This window comes from Podarcis gaigeae, assembly GCF_964106915.1.
Source record: "Podarcis gaigeae genome assembly, chromosome: 2".
NCBI classification, from domain to species: domain Eukaryota; kingdom Metazoa; phylum Chordata; class Lepidosauria; order Squamata; family Lacertidae; genus Podarcis; species Podarcis gaigeae.
In genome coordinates this window covers 53,943,630-53,953,837 of record NC_139679.1, presented here as the reverse complement: position 1 = coordinate 53,953,837, position 10,208 = coordinate 53,943,630, and the positions used below count along the sequence as shown (strand labels likewise).

The 10,208-nt window shown below is 43.9% G+C and overlaps 1 long non-coding RNA gene across 1 annotated transcript; it reads left to right on the top strand.

Annotated features, from left to right (window-relative positions):
- The first annotated feature begins 301 nt into the window (after positions 1-301).
- Positions 302-1,200, top strand: LOC310838325. Its single transcript, XR_014560929.1, has 2 exons — positions 302-453; positions 1,024-1,200. It is a non-coding gene; the product is annotated as an uncharacterized lncRNA (long non-coding RNA).
- The last annotated feature ends 9,008 nt before the right edge of the window (positions 1,201-10,208 follow it).

Below are 10,208 nucleotides of genomic sequence, written 5' to 3'. Positions count from 1 at the left end.
TAGATAGATGATAGATGATAGATAGATAGATAGATAGATAGATAGATAGACAGACAGACAGACAGATAGATGATAGATTGCCTGGAATTCTTTCTGCAGCAGGACAGTGGAAAATACAGCTACATGGCCAACGATAGAAACACATTTGTGCATTGGCTGGGAGTTGGAGACTGTGAGCCTCATCAGCTGCGATGTCACAACGTCCCTTTGTGTGAAGGAGGGAACTTCAGGCAAACACAATCTCACATATAAAGCTGCCTTAATAATGATGCTTATATAGTGCTCTCTGAGAAAGCAATCCTAACCCCCTGGTTAGGATATGGCAGAGGGGCCTGTCTGCCTATCTCTGTGAGCCTCTGCTGCTCCCATGACTAGGAGCCTTTTCTGCTCCACCAAAAAGCACCACTGATGATGTTCCTGGCTGGAGCAAGCAGACAGGGCACGGATGGGTTGGTAGGTCTATCATTCCATCCCCACCACCACCACTTAAGATTGCTCTGCCAATGCTCCAGTTATTTCACTTGCCCCCCAGTTTGTCAAATGGAATTATCCCCCATCACCCCATGCACTATTCTGGGAGTTCTCCTGACTCCCACACAGCCCACTGGGGGCGGGCAGGGTCCATGGGGGGAGGAGAAGGGGGAATGCCCTGTTACGTAAGTGGGAGCCATTGAACAGCACTTCTGCTGATGGAGTCCCTAAGATGGATCCGGCGCAGAGTCTAAAAACTGCTCCTTTCGTATTGAAATGACACCTTGAAAGTAGACTATATGTTATTAACGAACATTTGCTTCCTCCACCACCACCCTAACCTCTGTAATAGCAAAATGTCTTTTTTTAGAACATCTTCATATCATGATACAGTATGGAAGCCTTAGGCTAGAAAACGATGCTTTGAATTTCTCTCTACAAAGCCTTAGTGAAGCACAATTACAAGAAATCTATTAAAATACTTTTGAGATCCTGGCAGGGTTTTTTCCACACATTAACAAATCTTTTGCCCCTTTCTCTTCTGATGTCTAGCCAGGAGCACCACTGGCAGACAAGCCTTGCCTAGGTGGATTCTGATTGTTAACAAGAGTGGGAGCAACTACAGAGAGCTAGAGGGAGAGATGAAGTGGGTTGATGAAAGGCCGGTTTCCCAACAGATACCACCCATGTATGAGACAATGGGGAAATAAATAATCACTGTGAACATTACCAGTTTCCTTCCCGCACTGACGTCTTTGGCTAGAGTGTGACTGTAGTGCTCAATTATAGGATAATTACTGTTATTGTGTTTGTGACAATGAGTTGGTGGGAGTTGGGACTCTGGTGGAGGTAGGAACGAAGACGGAGGGAAGGAAAGAGGGTCTGGGGTAATTGTTGGCTGCCATTTTCTATAAATGAATCACAGTTGTTCTTCCCTTAACAAAACAACTTCATAAATGGCCTCTCAGGGCAATCCCATATATGATTATTTAGAAGTAAGTGACGTCCAAGTGTGTCCAGTGAGGCTTACTCCCCTAGTATAGGGACATGGATGGCGCTGTGGTCTAAACCACTGAGCCTCTTGGGCTTGCCGATCAGAAGGTTGGCAGTTTGAATCCCTACAATGGGGTGAGCTCCCGTTGCTCTGTCCCAGCTCCTGCCAATCTAGCAGTTTAGAAGCATGCCAGTGCAAGTAGATAAATAGGTACCACTGTGGCAGGAAGGTAAACAGTGTTTCCGTGCGCTCTGGTTTCTGTCACGGTGTTCCGTTGCACCAGAAGCGGATTAGTCATGCTGGCCACATGACCCGGAAAGCTGTCTGTGGACAAATGCCAGCTCCCTCAGCCTGAAGTGAGATGAGCGCCACAACCCCATAGTCGCCTTTGACTGGACTTAACCGTCCAGGGGTCCTTTATCTTTTTTACCTACTCCCCTAGTAATTGTCTTTAGGGGCATTTATCAGTTAATGCTGAAGAATGTGAACAAAATGATGGACTCTGAAGATGTCCAGTGACCCAGCTGTTGCATTTTCAGTGAACTCTTTTTAATTTCAAACAAATCGGGTGGGTGGGCATTTAAAAACTAAACCAACAAGTGCAGCTAGCTTAGGTGCTCAGTAGGCAGCATCTCCAGCATTGCGTGCTTCCATTAAAACTCAGGGGAAGGTTTCAGCTTCTCCCACTGGTTAAATTTAAAACCTATTTTTTTAAAATAGAATATCTCATTGTTATGGGCTAAACCCTGCCTTTATCCCTTTTTTCCAGGTCCTTTCAGTTTCTCCTCAGTATATTCCAACAATAAACAGCTAGCTCAAGCTGTTACTTAAAAAGGCAAGTTTGGTGGTGTATATTCCTAAATCACATATAATGGGTGTATCTAAACTGCAACTCTTTAGCCTTCCTCCTGAGACGTAGCTCTTTGCGCAAAGAGCAGCAAGCAACATTGCTACTGTGGTTCCACACTGTATCTAATAAAATGCTTGACCTTCACTTCAATCTCATATGCCATCTGTATGGCGAGGGCCAAAGTGGGCAGGCTCTTTAATTAGTCCTTTAATTAGAGGGTGTTCTTAGTCATTCTCCTTCCAGAGCTTCAGAAACAAATGGAAGCAATATAATGGAAAAACCCAGGATAAGGACAGTATGTTGATTACATAATGGGAATGCCCAGAGTGGGGGGAAATGAGTGAATAAAGAATGGCTGTCCCAGAGTAAATACCTTGTCGGGAATCACCCAAGAAATACATTTGTATGACTAACAGTAAAACTGGTGAGAAGCCGTGTATGTAGTGGTTAGAGTGCCTTACTAGGACTGAGGAGATCCAAGTTCAATCCACATTCAGCCATGAACTTTGGACTAATAATCACTATCTCTAAAACTAATCTACCTCAAAGGGCTGTAGTGAAGATACAAAAGGGGAGAGCTGTGTGTGATGCCTTGAGCTCTTTAGAGCAATGCTGAGACATATATGCAATTGGTCAGTGAATGGTGAATCCATTAATTTCATGTCACACTACAAAAGGACAATTTAAAAAGCAGGTCCATGTGCAATGGATAGCAAAAACTATTATGGCAAAATAGTGTTGCCTCTATCTATTTGGCAAGGTCTAATACACAAGGCTCCCTAATGAGAGTCAAGCCTAGATGATTTTAGTTTTCCTGGTTAATTCTTTCACTGTAGAGGGATTGTCTTTGCAGCACTCTGTTTGTGTCTTGGAGAGCATATTACCCACACCATAGCATTATAGTTTGAAATCAGTTTAACTGTCATGATCATTCTTTTCTATATATATATAAAAAAATCTGTGTGAATTGTACATTTGGGTGGATTGCGAGAATTCTGTTAGAAGTCCTTTGTTCCTTTGTAGAACTACAGTCCCCAGTCTCTCAGTTAGGCTAGAGTTAAGAGGGATAAACAGGTTTGAAACTGGTTTACATTTGTAATGTAGACAAGCCTTCAGCCTGGCCCTGATTTCCTCAACGCTATTACATGTCTGGGAAGTGTAGTCTAAATAATGATAAGCCATAGACACGGTTGCTACTGAGCACAGCTGAAAACTCAGCAAGCGCCAATCAAATCTGGCCTGGTGAGCTGTGGCCTGCCAGTGTTTTGGCTGGGAGTTTCCCCCCGCCCCACTCCTCCAAGTTCTTTTCGTGTCACTCTAAATCAGATGATTCATAATGGTAACATGTTGTATTGGTTATCCAGTAATGCAGCCTAATAAAAGCATGCTTACAACCATTTTCCTTTTAAGAACTTAGAAGAATTTGTTCCTCACAGAATCAAACCTGTGTTCTTAATAAAGGCAGATTGAATAAAACAAGCCCTGTGAAGCAAAAGGACTAATTTAACAGCTCGCTGATGAAAATCTGTGGCTGGCTTCTCCTCCCTCACTCACCCCAACTCCTCAGTGCCCGATGCAACTCATTGCATGAGACCAGATGGCTTAACATCCAATAGTTCTGAGTGCAATGTTAATTTCTTTTGAACCCTTCCTTTATTAATTCTGAGTTTGGCGAAAGATAACAATCCTGTATCTGGGAATAAGTTTCATTTAACTCAAGGGGACTTCTGCGTAGATGTGTACAGGATTGCTGTGGGAATAGGAGTAATATTCTTACTTGATGCTTTGCAATAAGAAAACAGGTTTGTTAATATCCCATAATTTCTGAAGTATAGCATGAGTTATAGATTAGATGTTGCATGAAGTAGTATAGGCTTCCTTGGCTTCCAAGATACAACGGTGGCATTTTGTAAAATCATCATCATTGTGATCTCAGTTTAGCGGTAGATGTAAAACACTTACTTTTAATCAAGTTCTGAACTAAATTGAAACAGGAGCTTATGAAGATAAACTAAATTGTCTCTTTACAATGCAAGCCGATCAACCTTTACTCAGGAATAAGCTATACTGTGTTCAGTGGAGCTGAGTGCCCAAAAGATATGTTCAGATTTGCAGCCCTAGTTTAGAAGGGAGTGGAGGTAGAAGTAGAAATCCACAACGGAAGGACATATTAGAAGCAGTGGTGTATGAAGGGGGGTGGAGGGGGCGGTTCGCCACCCGGGGGGGGGTTGATGGCCACTGCCTTCCCCCAGCTGTGGAGCAGCGAAGGGCATGCACACACTCAGTGTGGGTGCTGCTCGCACAGCATCCGTACAGGCTGTCGCGCATGCGCAGTCCGGTTCGGCTGCCACTCATGCATGGCATCTGTACGGGCTTTTGTACGGGCTGCCGCACATGCTCAGTCCGATCGGGCTGCCAGGCGGTTCGCCCCACCCCTCGACATACCACTCTGGGTGACAGAGAGGGTTCGTCCACCACTGATTAGAAGTGTGTGAAATTAGGAAGGTTGTGGAAACAGTGGGTCCTGATACATTGGTTTCCTCTCCTATAACACCAGGCCTCAGAGTCAGCACAGATTCACAGATGAATTCCTTTGTGTTCTAGAACTGTAGGTGTCTTTACATTCCATGTGTAGAAGCCTTTGCCTTTCACTGTGATCTAAGAAGCGAGCTATTGTCAGCCTCTTAAGAGCTAGGGCAATTAGTCAGGTCATCTTGGATTACTAAGCAAAGCAAAATAAATATGTCCAGAGGATGACAAGCCTTTAAATACTGTCAATAAAGTATTAGGCCTCCAGTGCAGGTGTAGCTGATGCGGTTTTCTCTTCATAAGCATTGAACAATAAGAGTTAGTGTCTTCATCTTCTGTTCTTTCATCATAGGAATCAGCTTCCTAAATGTGACTGTGACCTGCTATAATGATCCAGTGTGGCTGTCTTCATTGTTAGAACAATGGTTGAAATAACAATTATGCTAAGTATGCTATGGTACAGAGCAGGCATGTCCAACAGGTAGATCGTGATCACTGGTAGATCACAGGGGTGTCTCAGGTAGATCATGGTGTGAAGTTTAGTGGCCACCCCTCCCAAAAAAAGCTCAACAACTCCTGGCAATGACAATGGGTAGATCACAGCCAGTCTTTTTATACTGTGAGTAGATCGCAGTCTCTTGGGAGTTGGATGTGCCTGGTATAGAGTAAGACCATTTGCAGATACTGCTCTGTTGTAATATATGTAATCGGTGAATGTGTCTGTGTGGAGAGTGGATCTTTCTTAATCTTCATACTGAGTTTCTTTCAAATCCACCAAAACGTGTTTGCTGTTCTCCCATTAGGTAGCAATAGTATAGAGGGGGCCCAGTGTATGAGGAGAATAAAAATATTGCTAGTCTGCTTTACATGAGGAATGTATTGGGCAATTACAGGGCTCTGCCAAATATTTGCCCACAAACATGTTGAGAATGAGAAGGGGAATTTGGGAGTATGTGTGAAAAAATGCATGAAACCACCTTTCCTTAACTTTTTCATGTGACGCTCACTGCCTGTTCACAGCTGCTTCTCTAGTTGGTATGCAGGGTCAGGACCATTGTTTTTAAAATGCAAAACAGAACATAAATTTATTGTTGAGGTGATCCAAGGCAATTGGAAATCATGTAAAAATGGTTTGAGGTCATGCCATTCAGTCATATTTTTGGTAATGTGATAATAATCCAAGAACAAATAAAAGTGAAGGCAAGTAGCATAGGTCTTTCTCCAAATAGGCTTCCTAACACATCTATGTAGCCCCATCCAATTTAAGTACATGATGGGTATTGAGGCCAAGTTTGACAATGCTCTCCGCCCTCATTCTGAATTAATGAACATTCTAACCTTGTTTACAAGCTCCCCTAAATGCCAAGGAATTGGGTATTTCATGAGAGAAGGGGAACTTTTTAAGCCCCATTTTAGATCACCCCTGTTGGTCAAACCATTTATGCTTAATATTCCCCTACAAGATTTCTTCCACAGACCAGTTCAAATACTTGGCCATGTCAGTAGTGAAATTCTCCTCTGTGGTTGTATCTCTCTGTTCCTACATGGAAATTCAGATTTTTGAAAAGCAGCTCTTTAAATCAAAGCTTAGCTGTCTCTGAGGCGTCTATTTGATGTAGGGTGCATTATTAAGTGAGGTGCATTCCAGTAGTGGCTGGTGTGGTGGGGCACAGCCATTGAATTGTATAGCTGGAAGGGACCACAATGGTCATTTAGTCCAACCCCCTGCAATGGAAGAATCTTTCACCCAACATGAGGCTCAAACCCACAACCCTCATGCTTTGCCAACTGAGCTATCCATCAGATATGGGGTCACTACTGTAGCTTGCTCAAATGAACTAGGGTGGGGTAGGGTAATGGTGATGAGGTTAAAGCTTTGTGAATGAACCAGCAAAGCAAATCTGGCACTCCTGCTGGTGTATTCAAATAGCCTCAACCTTGCCTTTGCCCTGCCTCCCACCTGACTGGCACTTCCTTGAACTCAATGTGACTTACTGAGCAGACATGTATAGGAGTGGACTGTGACACTGCAGTCCTCTAGTTCTACTCAGAAGTAAGTGCCACTGAGTTCAATGGGGTGTACTCCTGGATAAATTGCAGCCTAAGTATGGTGCATTTACTTAATTGTTTGTAGTGCCCTCTAGTTCCACTAGGGGGCTGTGCACCCTGAAATGTGGAAGGCACTGCATTTGCCACTCAAAGGTATTGTGATCAAATAAAACCATTGTTCAGATCAATCCAGAGGCAAGCATAAAGAGCTGAATAGAAAATGCTTTCTCTGCTTGCAAATGCACCGAGTTCCCTGATCCTTGTAGCATTTTGCAATCTTGCTTGGCCTGTAATTTTCAGGTACTTTTGGAAATGATGATGAATCACAACATTTCAAGATCTCAGAGGGAAGAAGAAAACAGAAAGCCCACAGTAGTGCTTCTTTCTTAGTTAAATATATGTTTGCAGTGTGGCATGAAGTGCTGGGTTTAATGAGCGGGCTGCAATTGACTTATCTTTCAAATGAATCCCTTTAAATACATGCTGGAGAATGCTTGTCCCCCAAACTGCCCATTAGACGCAAAGTACAAAGTAAATGGATTATATCTGGGAAACGCTGCTGCTTATCTTGTGACCCTAATATGCCTAACTGCTAGGGGGCAAAGTGGCTCAATAAAAGGTTCTTAGGAGTCTCGGCTTTATACTGAAACATATTAAACAACCCCTGCAGCCCACTGATGGAAAGACGTTTGAAAAATGGTACCATTTATATAATCTGTATGTTCCTGAAGGAAACAAAACAAACTGTACTTGCCCAGACTGGAAGAGTAAAAGCAGCAGATGAATTAACATATTTTATTTGTGCGGGTTGCTACTAGGGCTTACCAGATCTCAGAGTCTGCCTCAAAGTTTAAGAAACCTAAAGCAGGGTGTAGCAGTGTATAGACCACGTGTCCTGCATGTGAAAGGTACCAGGTCCATTTCCTGGTAAGCCTGGGAAATACCTTTTTGTGAAACCCTGGGGAGCTGCTCCAGTGAATGCCATTGGGCATACTGAGCTAGGTGAACCAATGGAGTAACTTGCTATCAGCTTCCTATGAAAAAGGGGGAGGAGACTGTTGCCATAGAGGATCTTTGTATGTAGAGCACCATGATGCAAGGAACTGCACTGTGCTTTATACTGCTCCTGACAGCACGTTTTTAAACATCAGTTTTGGTCAGTCACTGTTGGTGGGTGGGAATCTATTGCAGAGCAATACCGTTATTTAACAACATGTGCAAAATGTCACAAAATAGTGAAGAAGCTTTCTGAACCCTTCAGAACCCTTCATCAGGCTGGGATATCAAGCAAAATGTGGAGAAAAGGCAAGCATGATGTTCAGCCTACATAGCCATTTAAGTTGTAATCCTGGAGGAGCTATTGGGAGCTAACAAGATTCAGGTTGCACAAAGGCCGTGGAGACAAAGAAACAGTCGTGGTAGACCCCCAGGTTTTTTTTAATGGTCTAACTGTTGCTTGGATCCAACTTCAGATCCAAATAGACATTTTCCTTGTGAGGCAGAAGACCTAAGTAACAAAGTAGCAGAACTGAAGATTAATTTTAGCTGATGCACTAACTAGAGTCGAATTGGGTAGCGTTTGGGTACAACCCACCAAAAGCACTAAAGGTGGTAAGAAAACACAACCCATCTTCCTCCAGTTTTAGTACTCCTCTCCTGGACATAAATGTTTGTTGCTCCCCAAAAGCACAGGCAGCTGTGTTTGTCCATCTTTTCACTTTAGGACCACAAATTGGTGTCACGAGATAGTGAGCAAGCTTTTGAATTCATCAAACTCCTTCAGGGAGCAGCAAGGGAATGCTGGCAAAATTTTAAAGCCACAAAGTCTGCAGCTGTAATAGTCTTAAGCTGGAGAGGGAGAAAAGTTGATTCGGGCTGGCCAGCCAGTTCCTCTTTCAATAGACAATGGCCCTCCTCTCTCCAGCAGCTGGCTCTCTCAGCGGGCAGCCATTAGTGCCCTCAGTTCTCTAAGAGTGAGCTGCTCCTTCCTTTGTACTGAACCTTGGCTGTACCTTTAATTGTGTTTTGCATTGCAAATTGCAGTCATAAAGCCAGGGGACTAGGGCTACAATCCTATGCCTGCTTCAAGTAAGCTCCATAGAACAAAGTGATACTTATTTCTGAGTCAGCATGAAGAAGACTGAGCTGTGGGTATTGTTCCTGGCAATAATTAGCGTAAATAATTTGCCAAAGTAACTGCAGTGGGTGTAACTGTTCACAAGTATGGCTTGATGGTGGTGGAGGAGTTTGCAACCAGACACTGGCAATGAAGAGATGAGACACTGGGCTTTGCAGTTTCAAATGAGCAGTAACTTTTCTTTTATTAATTATTCTTTTTTAAAGGAACTGGAATGGGTTAAAATGGTAACTGGCAACTGCTAAAGATCTTTCTCACTAACACAGATCCTTATTAATCAGAGGCACTGAATCAGGGTGTTTTTTAAAGCATCAAATGTTTGGTGTGGGCTCTTAAGAGTCTGGACCAGCCTTTCTCAACCTGTGGGTCCCTAGATGTTATTGAACTACAACTCCCATCACCCCTAGCTAGCAAGGCCAGAGCTCAGGGATGATGGGAGTTGTAGTCCAACACCATCTAGGGACGCATAGGTTGAGAAGCCCTGGTCTAGACCTTCATAGGCTACACTTTCCTGTGCTGAAGGATTTCCACTTATACCACTCCCACTGCCACTACCCTGGACTGGTGAGGCAGCCATCTTAGGTGGCCGGTGCTGAAGGGTGTGATATGGACAAAGCTGTGTGCCCTAACCTGTGGAGGTGCCATTGCCTCTGTTGCCATGAGATTCAACCACCCATCCCTCTAGCTGACTTTTGACAATAGAATGGCAGCTCCATCTTGTCCTTCGCCAGAGGCAGCAAAATACCTTGGATGGGCCCTGACCCCAGCTCACGGTTCTGAGTGGGTGAAGAAGCCAGATTTCAAGTGATGCTTCTGTGCCTACTCCAGCCTTGAGGCCTTGATAGCAGGTACCAAGGGTGCCAAGTTGGAGACATCGGTTCCAGTGAAGAGAGAGTGATTGTGTCACAATAGGTAGAGAGCACATAGTTTACATGCAACAGACAGACCTCAGTTTCCATCCCCGGTAGCCAGAGAGAGCTGGGAAAGAACCTCTGTCTAAAATCCTACACAGTGCCTGACAGGCAGTGGAGGCTGGGTTAATCCAGACTGAGCTAGACTGACTAATGGTCTGATTTCACATAATGCAGCTCCTTGCGTTCCTAAAAGGCTCCACAGCACCATCCCTGGTAGATGTCCACCAGAGAACAGAGAGCAAATTGTGCTATGTAGGTTTAAGC